Here is a 22,063-nt window from a genome sequence, read left to right as displayed (position 1 = left end):
TAGATAAATAGGTACCGCTCCAGTGGGAAGGTAAATGGCATTTCCGTGTGCTGCTCTGGTTCGCCAGAAGCGGCTTAGTCATGCTGGCCACATGACCCGGAAGCTGTATGCTGGCTCCCTCGGCCAATAAAGCGAGATGAGCATCGCAACCCCAGAGTCATCCGTGACTGGACCTAATGGTCAGGGGTCCCTTTACCTTTATGATTCCTCTGCTATCACAACAAAATCAATCCAAAGTGCACAAAGTAGATTAATTCATTTCAATTTCTTTCACAGATTCTAGGAGTTGGAGAGAGAGGGCTTTTTCCTTCTAAGTCCTTGGATAGTTGCAACAGTGACGGGCCCCACACATCAGCAGGTAAGAACACTGATACAATGCCATCTGCTCCAACTGTTTACAAAAATAATTCCCAATCTAAGCAAATCCAATCTCTCCCCCCTCCCCTATTACAGATGGTTTCACCTCTGGCTCCTGAGAATCCATCAGGAAATATATTCTAAAAATCATGTTTCTTTAGAAGCAACATACTTGGAATATTTCCAAGGGAAAGAAACATTTCCCAATTCTAAAGAGAAGGTGGTGGTGGAAGGCACAGTGGGTAGTGGCATCAAAACTATCTTGTTCTTTTCAGTTCATTCATGAGCTCATTCAAACTTTTCATTAATATTCACAAAACCTGAATGCCAGAGTATTGTGTTTTGGTCTGCTCTCGTTCAGCATCAATGATTCAAAACGTTGGTATTTTGAGTAGGCAAAGGTTGGTCCTTTCAGATCAATTGTGGGAACAATGTTTCCTGGCGTAGACAATAAAGACAGAAAGTGCTTTGTGACTCATCATTTGGGAATACAGTGGTACCTTGGGTTACATACACTTCAGGTTACATATGCTTTAGGTTACAGACTCCACTAACCCAGAAATAGTGCTTCAGGTTAAGAACTTTGCTTCAGGATAAGAACAGAAATCGGGCTCCGGCGGCGCAGCAGCAGCAGGAGGCCCCATTAGCTAAAGTGGTGCTTCAGGTTAAGAACAGTTTCAGGTTAAGAACGGACCTCCGGAACGAATTAATTACTTAACCTGAGGTACCACTGTACACACACACACACACATTTATGAATTGCTTTCCTTGAGGCTGCCCAAAGGGATTTATTTTGCAACAACACATATATGCAGTGCTATTTATCTAGAAAAAGAGGTGTCGGGACTCACCATGAAAGCCTCCATCTTTCTCTTAGAATGGCAATGGCACCCACCTGAGAGGTGCCGGAACTGAGTTCCAGCGAGCTTCCCCTGAAAAAAAGCCCTGCATAAATGTATCTATAAGGTACATATGAAACATCAAATATATAAAAAATGCCAATATGCATTCACTACAGATCAGGATAGCTGAAGATGACTGTGGCATAACATGGTACTAATCAGTTTACTGCATTCCGTGTTGTCCACTGGACTGCTTCCCTGAAATGGTTAGTTAATTGTTCACCAATTTATTTATTTTTTAAAGCTATGAGCAATGAGTTTCTCTGCAGGTTAATGGGCTGCTTTTAAAGTGTATCCTATTCTCGCTTAACAGGTTCCTAGCTGCTTTGAGGTGCTGTGCTGTGTGCTTTACTAGGTGTTAATTATGACTATAGTAATTAGCTTGTTAGACTGTCAGCTTGTCAGAAAGTATGTTGATTTCATTTAGGCTTTGTTAAGTTTACTCCCTCTGGCATTTTTCACTGTACCTTTCCTCCTTCCAAAAGCAACTAGCAGGATCTGGGAATGGCATTTGCTTGGAGGGGGTGACTGCGGCAAAAATATAAAGGTATTTTGTCAGAGGTGCCCTTAAGGGGACTTTCCTTCTCTTAAAGGGATTTGTGTTGGATTGCCAAAAAAACAATAGACTCATGTTAGTTTTAAACAGTAAATAGACTGCAGGGAGTGAAATTAGCTTCTTCCCAAGGGGAGCAGGGAATACCAGAAGAAAAGGAAGAAGGGTAAGGAATGAACTGATTACAAATACAGTGATTGATCAAAAAAACAAAAGGAAATTGAAAAGTGGAAGCTAACCCTCCTTGAAATGTAAACTGTGTACAGACTTACTTTTTAAAATGAACAGATGTTTTTGAAATTAGGAAGCAACTGCTGTATAAGACTCTGCTGGGTGCCTAATACTTTAGATTCCACAGCCCTTTGTTTTCTTGAGGCAATCCCCCCTGTGCTATGTACTTTCTACCAAACTCTTGATAAGTCTTCTCAAATTCTACGTTTTTTTTCTCCCTAGTGAGTTTGCATGACACAAATCTCTGAGTATGGTCCTGTGTCAGCCCAATCTGAGCTTGTCAACACAGAAGTTTAGTCAAACTCTTTATTATTTTTTATTGATTATTTATGAACTGCATATAGCCAGCCTATAATAGAGGTTCTCTGGATAGCTCACAAGGAAAAAGAAAGAGGAGAGATGGAAATACTGCATAAATAGTACGAAGAATAACAAATTAATTTTTAAAAATAAAATATTATTTAAAGCTCAGTTTAAAACTCAGAGGTATAGACAGATCAGCAGAATATATTTTTTAAAAACACTGGGTAAATGTAAAGATATTCAGCTGGCACCAAAAAGACAAAGCAAGCCTCTCTGGGGAGACTGTTCTATTGCCAGGGTGCCACAGCAGAAAAATCCTTCACCCTAGTCATTACCCACTCTGTTTTCACCCAAATCCATGGGTGGCAATTACGCAGGCAGTGGCTTGTGCTGACACAGCTGTAACAACAGTCTTTGAATACAATAGCAAATCCATACCGCTATCAGTTGCATCCTTACTATAATAAGGTTACCAGATTTTTTTTCAGTGAATCCGGGGACACTTTCCAACTTTGTATTAAATAGATGGATTTTGTCAGGGGACTGATTTGTAAATCCAGGGACTGTCCCCGGGAAATGGGGACCTTTGGTAACCTTATATTTTAACTCTTTACTGCACTACAATACTTGCATATGTTCAAGTAGACATTCATGGGGAGCAAAGCCCTGGTTTAGGACCAAAGGTTGTTGGTTTTTTTTAGTGTGGGGGGTGTATTGCCCCATCAAGCTACAAAGATACTCCTCTCATTTCCTTGTGGTGGCTTTGCAGACCACCGTTATAGCAACAGTGTCTTTTGTAAGGCACCGGAGCCTCAAACTTGGGGCTCCAGCAGCCGGACTCCTTAATATTTGCACCATTTTGAAAGTGGCTGCTTTCTGCTGGGCTTGAATACCACTGTTGCAGATGGCCAGGGAGTGACATTGCTGCTACCAGCTCAGCAATGATTAATGGGTGCCAATAACACTCTTTCTACCTGCAAAGGTGAATTTAGGAGAGTGTGTCTGCAAGGGACACTGCAGCTATGATTTAGAATAGAGTACAAGAGAATTTTGGCGTCACACAAGGGCACAGTGAAATTTGAGACCCCAAGGTCTTCCGCTGCTACCTGGTCCAACACATGGCTGATTTTGATCTGGGTCCACAGTTTGGCGTGCCCCTAAGTCATAGATTGAGCTGCTTCTACATTGCCTTACCTACTTGATGGCCTGCCTCTTTCTCTGCCTGTCTCAGTTACAAGCATGTCTCCACGATCCCTGGCATCTCAGTTGATGCCAATGCAGCACTGCTGACCCACACTGCTTTATCTGTATAACACCCTTTGTTATCTTGCAACAATGGTGCAATGCCCTTAGTTGTGGTGTTGCGCCAACATGACAGCCCTTGCACCTGCCCACCAGTTTGCTGGTGTGGCAGTTCATATGAGTGAGATGACAGGCCAGGTCTTGAGAGTGCCTGGAAAAAAACCTGATGGCTAAAAGCATTCCACCCCAGTCAGGAACTATAAGGATAATTGTGAGGTTTAGAAGGAGAGATTTACATCCCACACAATCCTCAGGCCATTGTAAGGTGCTCATTACTTACCATTGCTGATTTAATGGAGCACATTGCTTTACCTCACAAGCATATCTCGGCTTATACTAGGCACCGTGAAGCCTAAATCAGGGTTACATCTCACCATTCTGCTTCAAAAATGGGGGACCAGTGCCATTTTTAGAGATTTAACTTGAAGACCTTTAATTGGTTTTGTTGTTCATAAACTGGCATGGCGTTATTATCAGAGAAGCAGAAGATGAAGATGATCAGCAGCCTTTCTCTTGCCTTCTTCCTCTAGCATAATCTATGCAGTAACATTCTTTGTAACGCATCCAACATGGTTCAACTCTGTTTTCATCAACTCATTTGTACTGTTTGGTTTGCAATGATAAAGAAACTGCAGGAGAAAGGAACTGAAGCTTCTGTTTTGCCACCTTCTTAATGACTGCCGCACATGAGCGGCTGCCTCAAGCCCACAGGGACTCGCTACTAATGAGTGCTTATGATGTATTTTATAGCCACTTCCTGCATGAACCGTGGCACTACAGTTGAAATTTTGCATTTGTTGTTATGTTCTCAAGTACAACTTAGGGTTTCATCTTTCAAGAGTCACTTTCCAATAAACCACAAACACCTTTTGGAGCATACACATAAGTTGTGGGGGAAAGAGACTTCTCGTTCAATAATGTCTCTACACAAAGATTAAAGATCAACTCTGTGAATTAAAAAGCACTTGAATAAAGCCTGCATATTTATCAAATGCCAATAGAAGCTGTGGCAAAATTTATGGCCTGTAGGTGCCATTTTCTGCATCCACTTGCTACTGAAATGAAAGCTTTGATTCCCACCCACCCCCCCTCATAAACTGGAAATGGTGATAATGAAGGTACAACAACTTGAATTCTGAACCCCAAAACATGAGTTTTGGCAAAAATAATAATAATACAGGAATCCTTTGGCTTTTGAACAGACTGGCCCAATTTTTATGATGGAAAATAGGCCTTGTGCATTTCCCAGATTTTGAAAGTCTTTTTGTTCCATGTCTACTTCCAGTGCCCCTTCAATTTTCAAACTCATGGGCTGATTGTAGTTTTTCCAAGAAAAAGTAGCCTCTTCAATAGATATTAATTAGGGTGTCTATTCAGTACCAAAGTGCTATGGATTGTTGCATAAAATATTTGAACTGGGAGGTGGGAGACAATACCTCTTGCACACCTCCTTCAGTTAATAAGGTAAGTGCAACAGCACCACAAAATCCTGCCTCACAACATTTCTTGTAAAGCTCTTCCAAGCAGAAAAAAAAGCATCTTTTGCACCCCAGATGTCTTCACCCCTTTTAATCAGGCATTGCTGACCAGTGAGCATCAGGTAGCTGGGAAGAGGAGCTGCCATTTTTATTTCCCACATTTCCCCCAGTGTGTCACTGGAGGCACTGAAGGAAATTAGAATGTGGGCCACCAGTGGGGAGGGTGACAAAATGTTCCCTCAATGCTCTGGAGCAGCACTATAGTAGGAGCAAACGTCCGGGGAGGGGGGTTAAATGATGACTTCATGGGGCAATGCTGCCCACTGCTTCTGTCACCAGGTGGGTGAACCTGTAGTGCACTGATGTGAAAGAGGAGCCACCAGAGAGCACTTTGAAGTAGGCCCCCTCACATCTGGAAGTGGCCAAGGCCATAAATGCCGGAGATTGTGGGTGCCCACAATGAAGGGTTTCAATTTTGCCCATTGACTTGTGGGGCCCCAGCCCCACAAATATATTATTGTGGGTGCCAAAGTACCCACAGCACCCTGGAGTTGGCTTCAGTGACCAAGGCTATGCATTCTTTTCTCCCAAGTGAAGACTTGGTCTTCATTTCTATTGTGACATTTTGGGGGATACTTTATGGCCTGGTTTGCCAGATATCTATTTAGTGGCTCTCCAGTCTGTGAATTACCCTAAACGTCTGCTCATCAAGTGCTTTGCTTTTGTTTATCTGTTTATTAAATGTATATCCCACCCTTCCTCGCAAAGGAGTGGAAATCACTCGTGGGAGAAAAAAAATACAATGTAAAATAAAAATTTAAAACATATTTTAAAAGCTTTACATCATCATCATCATCATCAACAACACTATAAAAACATATAAACAGTGTTGTTGGTTTTTAAAAAACAGATGTAGTCAAATCATGGGTTTGGATCAGACTGCTGAAAAATAAAAGTTTTCTTTCTTAGGGGGGGTGTGGGTGTGGGTGTGTTGGACGATGTCAGAAGCTGGGAAGGAAATGCCCACTGACGCCAAGTAAGGCCACCAATTTATATTTCCTGGCAACCAGTCATAAAAAGCTATAGATGGACTGAAACCTGAAGTCACACTTATGAAACCAGTTCAGATTTTAAAGCCCTAAGCCTCCCTAAGCGTGGGAGGTGGAGGTGAGAAGCTTGCTTTCTATGGCATTTCTTGACATTAATGCCTATAAGCACATAGTTAATGGAAAGTATAATGTGTTGCTATTATACTTGGAGGCTGCTTTTCTATTAATAGCTACCAACGGAGCTTCATTAGGAAGACGTGAGGCAGCACATTTTTGATTGCATGTTTTATATGAATTACCTATACAGTGAAAAATGATGTAAACGGCTTGATTATTTTTGGGGTAGTTCCCCACCCCTCCCTTTCTTGCAAATGTATATAAGGAAGTTATTATTAAACCAAACAGGCAAATGTTTGGCACTGGAACCTCTTTAGAATGTCAAAGGAACCTAGCATAAAGGTGATGCCAAGAGCGTTGATTGTCTTGTAATTTGATTTAGCTCCTCTGTGCAGCAACTCATGTATGCAAGTAGGGGCAAAATGGCTGATGTCTGCAAATGCCCGAAAGGCTAATAAAGCTTGCTGTGTTCCCAGCATGCTCTCTGCTGTCAGAAACCAGCAATTAACTTAATAGGGTTCTCGAAAAGCAGTAGATCCATGAAATGTGACATGTGTTGACATTCTCCTGCTGATCTAAACAACCTCCCATCATTGAGTAGAAGGATATGTTTGCTGTTTGAATTATGTAGGAGCTTGTTATGTGAATTATATAGCAGCACTTTGCAGCATTAAGTCTAATATTTTATGATCTTCAATTGATTAGCTGGGCTTTTAGGATTACTTATAAAGGTTAGGATAGAACAGTCCAGATTTTGACAGCTTGTCCACAAAGCTTTTCAAATCTGAGTGAACAAAAAGAAAGAACATATTTCCCTACCCTTTTTTCCATTACACCACCCCTCTTAATTATATAAATGCTACTCCCCCTCCCCCATAAACACATACACTTCTCTGCCTCAAAATACACACACTCTCTCTCTTTGTGTATCAGTACAGTCAGCGTATTAATCAACATTTATTTTCCTTGCTTAAAATTAATACAGACATGTGCCGGAAGACCAGGAAGAAAATGTTTTCTTTGTGGCACATATTAGATGGCTCTGCCTTACCTTTAGTATTTCTGCATCCCAAGTACCTACCTGGACAAAGCAAGTGTTCCATGCAAAGGCAATAATTCAGAGAGCTACTCATGATGTGCATAGTTCCTTTTGCTGATAGTGATATTGGCCATGTGGAGCAATTGCCACACAGAGGCACCTTCAGCCTTGAAGTTACTCAGTCTAATCCAGATAGGGGGCATTGTGCACAAGAACAGAGTTCCTAGCATATATACCTAGTCTAGAGATGGAAACCCTTTTCTTGTACTGAAGGCCACATCCCTTTGGGGGGGACAGATGCTATTGATGAGGAAAAGTGGACAAGTCAACTAATGTGAATTTTACTTTGGAACAGTAGGCTAGTTTCTGCACCCACACAACATACACTCCTCTCTGTCCTCCATTCAGACAATCAAGATGCATTATCAGAGTTAAAGGACACATTCCAGCCAGGCAAAAACACTTAAGGGAGGTATGGAATAGCACTGCTGAGGTATGTGGCCTGGGGAAAGGGTGTGCAGCTGAGAAGAGGCTGTGGCCTGGGGAGCATTCCAAAAACTAGAGAGAGGGCCTGTAGGGGTAAATTTGGCCTCTAGGCTTGGGCTCCCCATCCCTGACCTAGCTGAACAGGAAACTGCGGGTCTCAAATGGATGCTGCGTGTACAATTCCCTAGACAAATCTAGTTGCTAGGGCTGTTTGCATGTAAACTTATAAAATAAGTTACTGTCATGGACTGGTTGAACACAGAGGAATGGTGGGAGGAACCAGCTAGGGAACCACCGAGGGAAGAAGACTCAGAACCTGGAGAGTGGTGGTGGGACAATGATGGGTGGTTCCAGCTGGTTCCTCCCACCATTCCTCTGTGTCCAGCCAGTCAATGAAACAGAAACTGGTTTCATTCCCCATTTACTTCTCCCCACCAGACATCTGATTGTGGTTTGTTTTAAAGGAAATGTATGCACAAGGTCCCAGCTGCACTACTGAATTTTCCCTTAACTGGGATACAGAACGGACTGCAGGTTTGTCAGTTGGGTATCAAATGGCACAGCCATTCCTTCCGTTGAAGGCTTGCAAGAAATTTAATGTGGACCATTTAAAAGACGGACTGTTCCCCTGGTAGAGGCACATTAGAATGGAAATGGTTATAGTTCTAGGGGGCTATTGGAAAGAAAGGTTCTATTTCACCTGGGTAATACACCACGCGAAGGCATGGTTAGTTGTGAGCATCAGTTGAGGCAGCACAATGCATCTCATCATAGTCTACATGCTGGTTCCCAACTGTCCAAGAGGATTGCAGGGCAGTTCAGACTAAGCTCTTTGGAGCTTGTATCCAATGCAGCACTAAGTAACTGCGCCATCAGCACAAGAATTTCCCCTCTCTTTTCCCCCTCTGAACATTTGTTCTAGGAGTTCGCCCCATCACTCTGGAGCAGATGTGTGGCAGGTGCAAGGTGTGTGCAGGCAGGAAGAGAGCAGGCCAGTCTACTGTGCTAATGTAAATTATTGCAGTGATGGGCTGGTTACTTAGTGCTGCACTGGACACAAGCCAGGATGAGCAACTCCCAGTTGTAGATACAGGGGATATCCTATGGGAAATCATACCTGTCCATTCCAAGGACATTTGTCTTGCTTCTGGAAGGATACTACAGGATGATATTGGGGAAAGAGGCATATGCTACAGAAGTACCATATTTTTTGCACCATAACACTCACTTTTTTCCTCCTTGAAAGTAAGGGGAAATGTCTGTGCGTGTTATGGAGCGAATACCTACGGGTAGTGGTGGGGATCTGCTGCAGTTGTGAGCAGAGGATCCATGGTTCCCCTTCCTTCCCTACTCCATGGCTCGCTTTGAAACAGCAAAGCGGGAGAAGAGCCACTGAGTGGGGAGGAGAGAGGGACAGAGAGCCTGCTTGCTTTAAGGGAGCAAAGCGGGAGAGGAGAGGAGCCGCTTACTCGAGTGTAAGCGGCTCCTGTCCGGTTGGCTCCTTTAAAGCAAGCAGGCTCTCTGTCCCTCTCTCCTCCCCACTCAGCTCGCTAAATAGCATTATTAGCAGCATCCTTCTCCACACACCCCATGCATGCTCCTTGTCCCTTGAGTGTTTTTCCTTCCCTCCCCACTTAAAACGTGGTTACAAAGCCCGGATCCACATGGATCCTCAGGATTTTTGCACTGGGTCACCCCAAATTCACCATCAGACCACATAGCATGTCCATGGCTACATCTTGCACCAAAAAAATCACGCACCCACTGTTGCCTGGGGTCGCAGTGGTGCAAAAACGTGGTTACAAAGCATGGATCCACATGGATCCTCAGGATTTTTGCATTGGGCTACTCCAAACTCACTGTCAGATCACATGTCTGTGGCCACAGCATGAACCACAAAAATCATACATCCACTGTTTCGTTTAGAATATTTTTTTCTTGTTTTCCTCCTCTAAAAACTATGTGCGTGTTATGGTCTGGTGCGTGTTATAGAGCGAAAAATACGGTGTGTCCTGGTTTTGCCTCGCTTTTAACTTTTCCCTAAGACTTCAGCAAGCCCCATTGCATAACTTTTTCCAACGACTAATGACGGGTGTAAAAACAGGGGCACACCCATTAACATAATAATTAGCAGGTTTAATTCACAGGCAGCTTAAGGAATAGGCAATAAAGAACTTGAATCTTTCATAGTTCAGCATTTTACTAGAGCACGTGAGCCTAGCACTCTTACAGAGAAATGCATCACTATCATTAGAAATGCAATTAAGTATTAAAAGCTACATATGTGTTTTTATATATATAAGATGTGGTGCAGAAGCCAGTGGCTTTTGCTTGGATCCATTAACAGCTGAGTGTATCATTACACCAATTGTAGTCCATGCAGAAGAATGTTTTAAGGAGACAAGGCTGCCACCCACACACATGCTGGTGCACAGTTCTTTAATGATTATATAGTATTTTAAGAAACTGATCCTGAAGAATCACAGGTGTTGGAGGTGGGATTGTACATATATGTTATCTGTTGTAAGCTGTTGGGTTAAACAGGCATCATATTGATAGAGAATGTAGCTATTTCCCAAACACATACAGATTAAGGCTATTTAATAGCGTAAATAGCAAGGATGTGTGTGGGCTCTAAGATTCATTTTGTATCTATATTTTTGTATATTTTAACAAATGCAGATCTATTTCTGAGATACTCTGTACTCGCTCTACTTCAATCTGTGTTTTGAGTCCCAAGCCACTCATTCACGATAAGGGGGAATCTAAAAACAGCTATAACTTTTTTCACTTCGAGCCAAAGTGGCTGAACTTTATAGGCATAGGAGTTCCTTCAGAATGGATCTGCTAAATTATAGAGAAATAGGTCCAGGGGCTTTTGTGGGGAAAGGATTTAACTTTTCTCCATAGTCCCTTATGGGTTTATTTTCTGTTCATTTTCCTTTTTTCATATTTTTCTCACCTTGTGGTTGAGTGGTATGCAATCTTGCCAGTACATTGATTCAAAACTTGGCAGATTGACACTGACCACTCTTTCTGGTGAGTGTTTGTTCCCTCCCATAGACTTTATAATGTGTGACTGTCTAGAATGCTGCCTGTAAAGTTCTGAAGAACTGGGGGCTGTTGTTAAAGCAAAGCAATGTAAGATTTAAAAAAGAAAGTACGTGGTGATTTTAACTTAAAGAAATATTCCACTCTGTGGTGGGTGGGTGTACACACACACACACACACACACACACACGAAAGCTTTTCCATGCTCCACAGGCAGCATTTTGGACAATCTCTCTTCTTGCAAATCTCTGGGATGTAAAGAAACATAGAGATATTAAATAGCAGCAAAGGTCTTAAAAAAGAATCACATGAATAGAGCAATAAGAGTCTTTGTGGAGGACCTAATCCTATCTGGGGGAGCTTATTAACTTTCACTCAGGAGGGGGGGAGGTATCTGAATCCCCTTGACATGCCTTTGTCTACAACAGAGGTTGATAGGATGCAACTGAGGTCAAATAATCCATGCCTATGACCATACCTAATCCATGAAGAGCAGGATTTTTCTTGCACACCTCTAACCTTCCCAGATATTATTGACTCACCAGAACAGGAGCGTCATACACTGGAAAGAGAAACAGGCGGCAGTGTGTGTGTGCAGGTGCTGCACTGGCAGGTGTGCTGGCAGGTGCATGACACCAGTGCCACCCCTTCAAGTTGTCTGGAGCCTGCCACCCTGAGGCAACTCCTTCCCCATGCCTCATGGCTGAGCTGGCCCTGACTGGAAACCATTGAGAGAGGCAGCTATCACTTCAGAATGCTATTTGGTTACATTTGGCATTTAGATGTCTGCTAGATAGACACACATTTCCATGATATATGAGAGCTAGTCTAGTCTAGTCCAGAAACATGTGGAAGGCCACAGGCTCCCCGTTGCTTTTAAGTGAATGAGGAAGCCTTTGGGAGGGAGTCGACGTTGCTTTGTTACAAATGTTCTGTCAGCGCAAACATTTCTGCTTGTCCAGCAGAACAGTCTCCCCTCTTCTTCCAGTAATCTTCCAACCTTCTTCCTATCAGCCTCTGTGCACTATTCTGAAAGTTCTCCTCACCAGAAAACCAACCCTGAGCCAATTTGAGGGGCAGTGGGGGAGAGAAGCAAGGGGAACACTGTTGCACTAAAGAAATTCATTATGTTGGCTCCCGCTAGTTGAATCTGGAAGCATGTCTTCAAGGAATAGTTGGATGGGTGTAAATGGTTGTAGGTTTTTTTAATAGCAGGTTTATCTGATGTTCTTTTTAGGACTGTTATCAGAAGTAGAAATAAAAATAACCTTTGAGTTCTATTTTTAATACAGTCATTAGCAAGGTGGGAGGGAACCATAGAAACTATCTGGAATTCCATATGTTACAGATCCCTATAACCAGTTACTTGTAGTGAATTAAATTGAATGCATAGGGTCCCCCCCTGCCAAAATGAGGCTGGAGAAGCCTCATAGTTATGTACCACATGGTTATAATAGTTGTAACTATGTAATCACATAGTAATCACATAGTTACAATGTGAACAACAATGCCACTGTTCTTTCTATTTGAAAAATAATTTTATATTTCTGTTTAAATATTATAATTAGCACATTTGTTTGTCTTGCTTAGAAGTTAGATAGGTAAGATTGACACTTCACTTTTGACTCCAGACATTACATTTAATAAGCATAATTTTCATTCATTTGAGTCTAGACTGATTTTTTTTTTATCAGTATATTTATTGTAGGAAGAAAATGTACATAAAGAAAGTTGGAGTATTTATGAAGGAAAGCTGAATCAGCTTTTATGTTCTATTTTGTCCAACTGATAAAATACCAACTGGTGTGAAAATATACCAATAAGAAGAGTTGAAATCATACCAAACTGCTATTCATATGTGGTTTTTAAAATGCTCAAAGTAATAATAAACTATCTACCCAATAAAAATTCTTCTGTTCATTTTTTATCCATTTTCAAGAATCTTTTTGTCATGTAAATGAGAGACGATGAGTTTTTAATTTGAATTTGAAAAATGTGCTCTGAATACTAAATCAAAGTAAAAGTAAAATGATTTTTTTTTTTGCCATCATTGGCCATGATAATCATGATTTGCAGATGTGGATCTCCTTAAATATTTTGTCACACCTGTGAAATGTATGTTACAACAATAATATTTAATTCATGGAAAATTTAATATTACTTCATTGCTTTAGTATAACTTCAATGCCACATCAGGTGTGGGTTCATTAGGGGGGGGGGGGGACGCAGCCCAAGGTAAGAGATTGGATAATAATCTTCAGGGGCAAATTAATGGGAGAAAAATCCTTTCATTGTAGTTAAAGAAAGCAGAAGTTCTCACTGTGGTAATAAACCTGTCACCAAGCTGTAGGATGAAAGCTCTGATAACTGAACACTTTCCCAGAACAAACAAATCCCTGCACATAGAAAACAAGCATGTGATAATCTGAGATGATTACTTCTGTTGTTTTTTTGCAATGACTTATTTTGTCTTTATTATTTAATATTATTGGGGTGTATGGGGTGTTAATGAAGGTGGGGAACACATTGTGCTTCTTCCAGGGTAGTTTGTCCACCTTTGGTTCCCACCCTGCACTCAGCTCTCACCTGTGGTTCCTTGGAGCTGTCAGCATGTGATAACAACCACACCCCAGGAACAGCTTCAACTGGCTGGCTAAACCAGGTGAGGGTAGCCGATGGGTCTCAAACCCTCAGTGAGTTAGGGACTTCCCCTGCATGCGAAGACAGGCTGTGATGGATTGAGCGCATGAGACGAATAGTGGGTTCAACAGTCAAGAAGGTGATTACTGCATGTGCTGTAGAGGAAAATGAGGGGTAGATGGGACTCCTCAACCTGGGAAGTTAGCTCATCTAGGAGAAGGAAAACTCTGATCCTAAACCTCCACCACCTTATGGCTATACTCATTCATGAGAAAGGCTTCTGGAGTAAACCCTGAGGAAAAATCCATACCCGCTGCCTTGAGGAACATCTTTGAGAGAAAAAGGCTAAGGACTAAACCCTACACAATTCTGAATTGGAGTCCCTAAAATGGTTGGATGGCATCTTGTACGCCTCCTTCCAGTAACTCCTGTAGCCAAGTTGGTGGCAAATGTATTGCTCTATTTTCCTTTGGACCACATCCAGCGAGGCTGAGAGGAGGGTCTTGTCATCTGGGCAGCCCAGGACCTCCATGCACACTGCCTAGGCTTGTGCCCCAGGGAGGTCACTTCAGTGCTGCTAACACAGCAGAAACAATGTGGGAGGCAGCGGTTACAAGTTACCAGTCTCTGTAGCCACAGCAGACGCTGTGATTCTCCAGTGGTTTGACTTCACCCCTGAAAGCACAATCCATTGTCTCTCAAGACAGATGGATGCCAACAAATGTAATATTAATATCTGACAAAAGCACTATGCAGGCATTCAGTCCCTTATGGGCTTTTAATTGTATGAGGGGGGGAGTGGGGCTATGCCCACTGGCTTCACCCTTTGTACTGTAGCCCCATTACCCAGCCCCACTGTTGTCCCTGAGTTGGAGGAGAAGATCTGAAGCAGGGGCCTTACTCTTCACACACAATCTCCCCCATTGATTTAGAGCCTTGCATGACCGGGGTTCTCAATCACATGAGGAGCCTTCACATGTCAGCCAGGCTCTTCGGTCCTTCTCTATTGTGTGGAAGGCAGCAGAGTAAGCAACAGAGGTGAGGCCAACAAACGTAGCCACATTTCCCCCCTCACACAGTTCTAATCCTGTGAATGAGTGGACATGGGAAATCTCTTATAACAATTGTGAATGGTTAAACTCTGTGAACTCATAGTGAAGTATTGAAAGAAAGAGAAATTATTTCATTTTGTCGTTTAACTTTTCTTCTCTTTTGTTGTTTTTGTGCTCTCAACAACTTTACCTAATACTTCTAATACCTTTACCATGTTGCCTATTTATGTGCGGTAATGTGCTTTGTGTTTTACAAAATTAAAAGAAAATGAATGGAACGTGTTAGAGAAATGCTAGCCTAGAATGCTTTCCCCCCCCAAATCCAGTTGTCTTCCTGTTGGCAAGTTATTGAGGAGCACTTAATCATGTGACACACCCACCCAACCACTGCCAGATGTTTTACAAATAAAACCCACCTACAAATTTACTGTCTCAGTGGAGGCCAATGAAAAGTCTCAGCACCCGGCACCTTGGGGCAGATGCTACCCTGACAGAGCCCACTATCGATGCCTACCATACCGCTTCCCTTTTAATTTATTTCCCCGGTTGCTGGGTCTTGCTGTCTTTTTAAGGACCCTGCAACATCCCTTGTAGTTGCACCATAGATCAAGAAACCCTTTCTCAAATGTCTTATTAATCACTGAGGCAGGCACAGGATTGTACTGGCTGCAGATGAGCCTGAGAGATCTATTAGGTGGTTTGTCTGTGAAAGATCAATGACCTTCTCTCCCACTGCCTTTTGGGTGCAACATGGTTGAAGCTCTAGGCTGGTCTTTCTTGACACATCACAGTTTTAATTATGTACTAAAGCCAACTGCAAAACTTCTATTATATAAACCTGGGCTGCACTGATATACCCTCGTTCAAAGCTCTGTGCATTCACATCAAGCTCCTCTGTGAAGTCTTCATCACTGACCTTAACGGAGGGTGCAGAACCATTCACACTTCTCTGTACCCATTTGAATGAATATCTGACCAATTATGGGGCTTAAGGTGGCTCTAACGTCCTACTTCACATAGGATCATTTGAAGGGCTGTGTGGTCCAAGGCCAGTTAAAAGGCATAGAGTAAGGGCCTTGAAATTGCCCATCAGTAGTTGGCATTTGGGTGGTATTCCAACTAGCATGCCCCGTTAGCTGATTTCCACTCTCACAACAGGTCGTTGCCCCCTCTTCCCCATCATGTGCACCCCATATTCTTGGAGGGTTGGAGGAAGCCCTAGAATAGATTTAGGAGGCACTGGGGACGAATAGGTCAGTGTATTTTTTAAATTCACTGTGCCTGAATGCAACACAGTCAAAACAGCCAGCCATGATATGTGCATAGTGAGCTTTATTCAGCTTGGGTTTGTAATTCACACAACTGTGTTTTTCTATGAGGTTTTTTTTTAACACAGGATTGTCCCTTCCCCTCTTGTATATTTTCCAGAACCTCTGTTTTTAATGCCTTGATTATTTCCACCACATCTCTAAAACAATATTAATGATTATTGTCATTTTCAAACAAACTTTTCTCCCTGCTAAATATATATCTATTATTAACAGTTTTAAGTATGAACAAAATATTGTCTGAATAATCTTAAAATTAAATTGTAGGGTTTTTGGGGGGGTTAACTAAAAAAAGTTCTGATTACATTATTTGAACAATAATGATTTTTTGGTGGGGAGATTATTCATCTGACTGATGAAAGAAAGTACCTGATACATATTTTCACTCAAATATTACTCCTATGGAATATTGGCAACATTTAATGTTTCAGACTAAGCTATAAATTCCTTCAGAACAAATCAAATGTCTTTAAAGAATATTTCTGTTTGAAAAGGAATTAAGCCTTCCTGAAAGAATTTTAAAGGTTGTGATATTCACAGTCTGATAAAGCAGCACCTTTAATGAAATTCTAATTAGCAATTTCATGCACTTTGCTATTAGTCATATCAGATTAATGCACATTTTCACAGCCTTCCTTTAATTAAGTGCACTTATTTCAAGTTTCAAACAATTTCCTTATAAGATTAAAACTGTGCTGAAATGTTATTTAGTAAACAGCAGATGTGTGAAAATGTAGGTATTCATATATTTACTGTCAGAAAATTTAACTGTCCATAGATGTACATATTTGCTGTTTCTTGGAGCATGGGTCTTCCATTTGCTTCTCTGCATCTATGATAAAATACAGGGGCAAGATTCTGAGTGCTGGATAATTAAAGCTGCAATCCTGTATACACTTACCTGGAAGTAAGTCCCATTGAACTCAATAGCACAAACATCTGAAGAGACACATGATAGAGTTTGCACTGAAAACAACATTCAAATGCAACTTCAAGTTCATTTCACAAATCTGAATTTTTATTCATGCTTTTAGGATAGCCATCTGCCAGGTAGGACAAGACGCCTTCTGCACCTTTAATAATTGTGTAAGTAAGGCAAAGCCTTGTATTTCTAGCTCCCTGAGCAAATTCCTTCCTGGCGAACTAATATTTCCATTTCCTCCACCTCCTCCTCCTCCTCCTCTTCTTCTTCTTCTTCTTCTTCTTCTTCTTCTTCTTCTTCTTCTTCTTCTACAACAACAACAACATGTAGGATGGTCAGATGCAAAAGACTATACAGACCTCCTAACACAAATTCTATTTTCATATTTTTTACAAAATCTAATCCAGGGCTATTTACACTTTAAGACTAGAGAGAGATGTATGTAATTTTAGTGGTGAGTCTGCTGCAAAAGCACACTGACTGCTTTGGGTACATTTACACAGTTTTCATCAGATGGAGTTCATAGGAAATGTGGTTTGCAGAAGAAACTGAATTTGTATAGGGCTGATCAGCCAGCTCTTATTCTAACCCATAGTCACCCTGCCCTGCTTTCTTGGAGCAGGGTTTTGTGTGGCACTGACTGACTGCCCCTTGTGTTAGTTACAAAGGCATTTTCTCCCTCCTTGGAAAGGCTCTTCAAGGCTAGAGTAAAACAAACAAACAAATAAACAAAAAGACTGTGCCAAAAATATATATTAAAATCAATACACCATTTATAGTTTGATTAAGCAAACATCTGTTCAACCTGGCACATCTGCATGCCAGGATAAAAGTGTGGTGGGTTCTTATCTATGAGATGTTGTTTGCAGATGATGCAGCCTTCACAGTGCACTCTGAAGAAGTTCTGCAGAGACTCACCAACTGTTTTGCCCAAGCCTACGTAGATTTTGGCCTCACCATCAGCCAGATAAAGACAACCATCCTGGGTCAGGACATCGCCAGCACTCCCCACATCAGTATTGGTGACTACAGACTTGAGAGAGTAGATTATTTTGTCTACCTGGGCTCCACCATAACCAGCGACCTTCCCACTGCCACTGAGCTGGACAAGCGTATTGGTAAGGCAGCTATGGGAATGGCTCGCCTCAAATAGAATGGGAGAATGTGGTGCTAATGACCAATGCCAAGATGAAGGTCTACCAGGCTTGTGTGTTGAGTGCTTTATGGAAGTGAGTCATGGCCAACATGCACCCGCCAGGAGTGAGAGCTCATTGCCTTCCCTATGCGCTGCGTCAGGAAGATTCTGGGCATCACATGGCAGGACAGAGACTCAAAGAAAGATGTGTTCTTCCAAGCCCATATTCCCACCATGTTCACACTTCTGTCTCAGTGAAGTCCACACTGGGTTGGTCATGTGTACAGAACAGAACACATCAGTATCCCCAAGGATGTGCTCTATGGGAAGCTGGCCTCAGGCACCAGGCCTGTCGGCAGACCAACAGCATTATAAAGATGTCTGCAAACGTAACATGAAGGCTGGCAACATTAACCCCGCTGTGTGGGAATCGGTTGCAGACCATGCTGTGCCTCAAGACAGGTCATATATCCACAGCAATGGCCAGAGGCAAAATGACTGCTGAGAGAAGAGACTCCATGGTGCATTTGCACCAGCGAAACCAGGTGTCTTCATTTGCCCCAGCTACAATAAAGCATGTCTCTCCTGACCCTTGCTTGGTGTCTGCTCTCCCAGCAAGAGTGTACATTAGTTATGATGGTGAGAGGCATGAGAGTTATTATGTTACGTTCAGTCATGTCACTGTAGCTGCTGTTCTTGGCTAGCTCTTGGAAACAGTGAAGAAACTTTTTTCAAACCTTTGTAAAATAGGCTCATTCTGTAGCCTCACAGAAAAAAAGAAGAAACAGAAAACAATACAGTCATAACTTGGTTCTCAAACTCCTTGGTACTCAAACAACTTGGAACCCAAACACAGCAAACCCGGAAGTAAGTGTTCTGGTTTGCAAACTATTTTTGGAAGCCAAACGTGCTCCATTTTGAGTGTTATGCTTCCGTTTTGAGTGCCACACTGAGGTCCATCTGTTTTTGCTATTTATTTTTTGTTTTTGTTGCTCTTTTTTGTGTGACTATGTGGAACTCAGTTCAGCTACTGATTGATTGATTGATTGATTGATTGTCTGACTGCAGTACATTGTTTATTGCTTTCATTTTATGGATCAATGGTCTCATTAGATAGTAAAATTCATGTTAAATTGCTGTTTTAGGGGTTGTTCTTAAAAGTCTGGAATGGATTAATCCATTTTACATTACTTTCTATGGAAAAGTGCACCTTGGTTTGGAACACTTTGGTTTTGGAACAGACTTCCAGAACAGATTAAGTCTGAGAACCAAGGTACCACTGTTCTATCCTTATAAGGTACTGTAAATAACCTGCATCTGTGTGCAAGCAGATTGGGTCGGGTGCTGAGTGCATTAATTCACATTATGCCTTAACTTTCAATATTACAAGCAACTCAGTGACCAATTCGATATGGAAAATGACAGCCAGGTCTGATATGTAAATACAGGCCAGAATATCTCTCTTTTCTGACTCTTTCCATAAATCATGACATAACACTATTATATGACCATGACAAAAGCCTCATTTTCCATGTCACCTTAACATTGCCAAAACGCAAAGATTTTATCCAACTCCTGGAAAAGTTTGTCACGTGACACAGCACCTCCCTTTCTACCCTTGCGGTCTGGTTCTCTTCAGAGCTTGGCTCTCCAATATATTCACTAATTGTGCACATTTTGAAACACATGTTCTTTTGTTGATGTCATTCATTTAAAATGTAATATTTCTGACATATCTAGAGAGTCTCCAGGGTCTCATACACCTCTTAGCCGTTCTCTTTCAGTAAGGGGTATTTGCATTATGATTACAGATTGACATCTCAATAACCTGGAACATATTCAGTGCTGCATATCTAAGGTGCAGGATTGGGCAGGAGGGGGTCACAATCCACGGTCCACTTTGTCAAGTCATGTGTGAACCATAATTTAGACTAATAATTACCAGACACGAATGCTATGAAACATTAGTGTCTACAGTTTTCTTCCTCTCCAAGTCCTGAATTTTAATGCATTCAGAAAACATTTGCCTAAGGCCAAGGCAGGCCCTTCAAAATACCCCATATGGAAGTATTTTAAAAGTGATAAATGATTTGGAATCTATACTGTCTACTGGTGTGCGTCTCAGGAAAGAAAATGAGAGCTAACAGGTGTTAGATAGGGAATGGTGAGGCATTTTAATAGAATTGTCAAAATGTTGGTACCAGATGTTGACATTCATGCATACAATGAAGAGTGGAAGTCTGCGCTGCCATTTAAATGATTTTTTATTTAAATATCATGTCTGCTGAAGGAAGTCCTTCCCTTATCCAATACGTACGTGTGTGTGTGTGTGTGTGTGTGTGTGTGTGTTGGGGTTTTTTGCACAAACCCTTCACCTTTGCCTATGATTTTCATCACCGTGTAGTTGTGGTAATATGGCTAACATCTGTGTGCTTTAAATAACCCTCACTGGTCAGTGCCATTTCCCCCCTTCAAATCATAACCACAGCAGACCTTTCTCCAGGAGCCTTGAAGTTTATGCAAACCTATCTTGTATTTAGGATGGAGGAATTATTTAAATATTGGAAGTTACAAAATAATCTGGTGATTAAAATATAGGCCATGCAATCTGTGTGAATGTATTTGGTATTTTTTTCTGATAATCATGAAGGTTATGGGTATAGTGGAAACCGGGAACTAGGCTCTAAAAAGGAATTACATGCATTTGCAAAAAAAATATAATTTGTCAATAAATATATGTAATATTAAAAATGCAAAATAAAATAGAAAAATGCAATTCAATATAAATCATTTAAAATAATTACACACATGCAGAGAGAGAGAGAGAGAGAGAGAGAGAGAGAGAGAGAGCCTAATATTGATTGAGTACTAGTCCTTTTCCAAACTCTAAACATCCCTAGATTGACCTTCTAAATTAAATTAAATTAAATTTCTTGCCTTCTACCACAGCTGCTATTGAAGAGATTCATGATGCTAATCTAGATGTATAGCAGTCCAATATTTTCAGGCATGTATCTATTAGATGAATATTTTCCATACAAGATAGGCTTTTATTTTTTCTAGGTTCCCAAAGCATATTTTTAATTTTATCTTCACTTCTGTTTCTTCTATAAGTCAACAATATTTGCTCTCCTCCTTAAACTGTTGTGCCCTCCATTGTAAAACACCTGTTCCACAATAACAGTGAATATCAGGAAATAGTGAGCTTATAAGAACAAATTCTTCTGACTCTGCTAAGGAGATTATGCACATAAATAAATGGATGTATACTTAATCAGGTTTGTGTTTTCCTATCACTTGTTCAATAGGAAAGTCCAAACATAAATCAGATGTGCGTTCTACAGATTCATTTCAGAATTTAAGTGAGGATACAGTCTTTCAGCATGGCACACATTTCTGATCCACCACCTGAAGCAAGTATCTTAATGTGGCCAGTGGGTGGGCCAGCCATGAGGGAAGGCACTGGCACACTTGGGTAAACCCCCATGTTTTGCAGAAGTAGGGGGGGGGGAATCTAAAGAAAGAATCCCTTAAAAATAGGTCAAGGAGGACTGAGCATGCCCAGTGACCATGGAATACTGATCGGTCATTGAGAGGAAAAACACTAAAACCAGATGGAAAGGGAATGAAATGGAATGTTTGGGAAATGAGATGGAAAGTAGGGACACACTGATATAAAAAGAGTAGAGAGAGCTATCCCATTATTTCGATTAGTTAGTTTTCTGGTTCACAGTGAGGAACAATTCTTAAATGTCCTGGGGGACAGAAGTCCAAGTTATCCATAGAAACCAATAAAAAAAAATTCCAATATTTTGATATAGTTGGAGATGGGCACAACTCCAGCCATTCACTTGCTCACTTAGTAACTGGCACACATCCATTAATTCACACTGGGAAGCCTCTTGCCTTAAAAGGTCAAGTTTTGAAGGCTACAACCCTCTGACACATTCACACACACAGAGAGATGTTTTGTTGTTGGGTCCCACTTGCATATACTAATAGCAGTCTCAGTTATGTGGGTGCCATAGTTTACGTGGCCAAAACAGCACCATACACAAGAAGGGGAGATAGCAGTAGAATCATAGAATCGCAGAATCATATAATAGTAGTGTTGGAAG

At 41.4% G+C, this 22,063-nt stretch overlaps 1 protein-coding gene across 1 annotated transcript in view; it reads left to right on the top strand.

Annotated features, from left to right (window-relative positions):
- The first annotated feature begins 287 nt into the window (after window positions 1-287).
- LOC308477090 (uncharacterized protein) overlaps window positions 288-22,063 on the top strand; it is a 49,481-nt gene continuing 27,705 nt past the window's right edge. Inside the window, exon 1 of the mRNA XM_081005345.1 lies at window positions 288-358. The gene's annotated coding sequence lies outside the window, so the exon portion shown is untranslated. The remainder of the gene's footprint in view (window positions 359-22,063) is intronic.

The sequence above is a fragment of the Podarcis pityusensis genome (assembly GCF_964106645.2).
Source record: "Podarcis pityusensis genome assembly, chromosome: 5".
Taxonomy (NCBI): domain Eukaryota; kingdom Metazoa; phylum Chordata; class Lepidosauria; order Squamata; family Lacertidae; genus Podarcis; species Podarcis pityusensis.
The sequence above is the reverse complement of the archived record's forward strand: the minus strand, read 5'-3'. Positions and strand labels throughout refer to the sequence as shown.